Genomic DNA, 3,757 nt, shown 5'->3' on the forward strand with positions numbered 1-3,757 from the left:
TGAGAGTCCGCCTGCCGATGCAGGGGACGCGGGTTCGTGCCCCGGTCCGGGAGGATCCCACATGCCGCAGAGCGGCTGGGCCTGTGAGCCATGGCCGCTGAGCCTGCGCATCTGGAGCCTGTGCTCCGCAACAGGAGAGGCCACAACAGTGAGAGGCCCGCGTACCGCAAAAAAAAAAAATAAAATAAATAAAATAATAATAAAATAAAATCCTATAAAAAAATAAATAAATATTATGAACAACTTTACCCTGATAAAGTTGATAACTTAGAGAAACTGGGTTATTCTTTAAAAGATGCAAATTAGTAAAACTTACAAAAGAAGAAACAGAAATCTGAATAGTCCTAAATCTATTAAAGAAAATCCTTCCCAAAAAGGAAATTCCAGGCTTTAATACTGAATTCTTCTAAACATTTAAGGACAAAATATAGATTAACAGTGATATGGAAGAAGTAAATTGGAATGCAAGAGTTCAATTTATTTAAATTCATTTTCATTTCTTCTTCTTTTCCTTGGATGCACAGAAACATTAGTTAATTCTCATACTAGAAATTCTCTCTCTTTTTTTTTTTTGGCTTCTGTGAATTTCATGAATTCAAGAAATATTTATTTACCCTTTGACTATTCTGTCTTTAAATATTTCTACTTGGAACAATTCATCATTCTTCTATGATCAGAGTATCCTAATTTGTATTTTGACCCCTTTCTTGCAAGCTCTGTTCCTCCATTGCCAATTTTTTACTTTTCCTTTTGAAGATATTTGCCAGCATTTTATCATCTAGTCTAAAATCTAGCTCCTTATCCTTTCCACTCATTATTTATTCATTTCTACCATACTGCTCATGGTTCCCTGGGTTCAAAATTTTAGTCAGATTTAATTTGTGCTTCTTTCTTCTCTTTCCTTCTCTTCCAAACCACAGAGATACTAAATCCTGTATTTCCATGTTCTTATCTCTTGATACTATTTTCACTTTACTATTTCCACTGCTTGTGAAACCTTAACTGATTTTCCTGCTTTCAGTCTGTCCCTATTTTAACTAATCCTGTGTGCCACTACAGTCTTAAATATTTTTCTCATTCAAAGGTACAGATCTGAATAGTAATGACGATAATAGCAGTAACAACAATATAGTATTTTTTGTGTCTTCTATGTTCTATGTAATGGAAGATACATCATTTATTATTATTATCCCCATTTTAAGATGAGTAATTTGAAGCTCAAAGTTCCCAAGGCCACATAGCTAGTAAGTGTCAGAGCCAGGAATTATAAAGGTTGGTTTGATTCCACATACAATTTCTAATTTAACTGGGATATATTTCAGAGTGAGAGAAGCTGCTACTAATAATAATTTTGGGGGGACAAGAGATGTTAACTAGGGCTAACCCAAATGAGCTAGAATTTATAGTACCCCACTAGTACTATCTTCTACTTTCTCTCCAGTAAAGACATAGGAAAGTTGGGCACTCTGCTTTGGGGACAAAGAAGATGTGTTAATTTTTGTACTTGTTGAGTTCAGGGTGACAACAGGACAGCATACTGGAACATTTTAATAGAGAGGTTGTATACACAAGACAGGGAATTAACAGAAAGATAAGAACTAGAAATACAAACTTAGGAACTAACAATAAAGATGATGTTGTTGAAGTCATGAATGAGCTCACCAAACATTTAAGGAAGAAGAGGCTCAGATGGTTGAGAACTAAACACCGGAAATTTTGAAACATGAAGGGAATAAAGTGGTAAAGAGACAGAACATGAGATGCCTCTATAAGACTGTAAACCCCTTTGGGGCATGAACCATTTCTTTTGAATCACTTTACCTAGCATTTTAATGTGTCAAGTAAATATATCAAAAACCAACTGAACATTAAGTATAATACAGACCACATGACTTCTGATAGATTGATTTAATGTTATGCCTGTCCTTAGACCCTAACTGAAGTCATGTCAAATGAAGACATTTCAGCTGCCATATTTTCTCTCTGTACAGGCTCTTCGACTTTTTTTTGGTTGGAATTATGGCTTATTCTTGTATTTCTCTTGTGTGGAGTGAAGGGTACACCACTCTGGTACTGACTGAAGGTCTACCAGACATTTGAGGGTTAGTGAATATGTGTGAGGCATATGTACATAGACACTGCATTATACAGACATTTTCCACATGAGTATGTTATAAACCATGTCTCACATATATTTTAGTGTTAGCAGTTAGTAGACAAGGAATCCATTATACATAGATTCGAGTTTTGGGAAAGAGTTCTGCGACAAAAGTAACTTAATCAAGAATATTTATTTCTATGTTTCTCTCTGCTTGTACTGGAGCAAGTGAACACTGAAAATGACTTTAGAGAAGTCCTGGTTCACTTGAAATAAAAACTTGATGCATTTAAAATACAATTTCCATGGAAACTGTCTCTGAAATGACAAATATCTCAGAAGAATTTTCCCTGGTGTTGCATCATGCCTGCAAGAACCCTCTAAGATTCCTAGAGGAAAGTGAACATTTAATGAACCCCTAAGCTCTTCTTTGCCCTGGGGTCTTAAGAAGAGCTTATTTATGGTGATTATTCTAATTTTTTGATAATGGATTGTTTTTCTCTATTTCTTAAATATGTGAAGTGGGATTGAGAATAGGGATTGGGATTCATTTGAGTCACTCTGGACTATGGACAATTCTCAGTGTAAATGAGACAGATGAGACTCCATCATTGCTGAGTCTTAGCAAGTGCTCATTGATGTATGTGTACATACTCATAAACATACAGTGGTTTTAGTTGGACTTGCTTGGAGAAAGGTGGACCCCTGCTTTTGTGTTTTGATTTCACAACTTCTCCAAGAGGACCCCAGCCCTTAACTCATACCAAAAATATATATAACTCATCTGTTAACTTCCCCAAATAGAAATTTATTTTTTGTACAGAAAATCTACTATCTTTAATATTTAAAAGACCCTGATAAAGAGTGTAGAATGCAAATTGCTACATAGAATTTTATTAGGCTTTATATCAGTTTCAGTCAATAACCTACATTGTGTGATTGTCACTGTCTGAAACCTCAGCAAGGTCTCTTGCCTCTATCCTGTTACTATGATCAGAATTTTCTCCCTCACAGCCAGCAATTTGGGATACAGTATTGCATTTAAAGTGCAGGAAAAAGACGTGATGCCTTGGAAAGGTGCTCTGTTAAGCCATGAACATGCCATGTTTTGTTAGAGTAACTGTTCTTATCAGGATAAGCTTTTCAGGTATCTTTCAAGTCATCGCTCAAATGTCAGATTACTCTGCTTAAAATTGAAATCTGTAACGCTTGTGTTTTCTATCCCTTTTTCCCTTGTTTTACTTTTCTTCATCACATTTTTCATGTCACATGTTTTACCTCTTTCTTTCATGTATCTTTTTTCTTCTCCCAACTGAATGAAAGCTCCATGAAGGCAGGAATCCTTTTTTGTTTTTGTTTTGCTTTTTCACTGAAGAATCACCAGGTCTTAGAAGAGTTTCAGGGACAGGGTATATATTCATTAGGTACTTGCTGAAGGAATGCCGTTTTTGTTCAGAATCTTTCATCAACTCCACTTTACCTGGCAGGTTGGCTGCAGAGTTTGTTCTCTGCTTTTAGGTCTTGACAAAAGTTGTTACTAACCCAGTAGTGGGACTTCTGGGTCATATGGTAGTTCTATTTGTAGTTTTTTAAGGAAACTCCATACTGTTCTCCATAGTGGCTGTATCAATTTACATTCTCACCAACAGTGCAAAAGGG

The sequence above is a fragment of the Physeter macrocephalus genome, chromosome 16, assembly GCF_002837175.3.
Source record: "Physeter macrocephalus isolate SW-GA chromosome 16, ASM283717v5, whole genome shotgun sequence".
NCBI classification, from domain to species: domain Eukaryota; kingdom Metazoa; phylum Chordata; class Mammalia; order Artiodactyla; family Physeteridae; genus Physeter; species Physeter macrocephalus.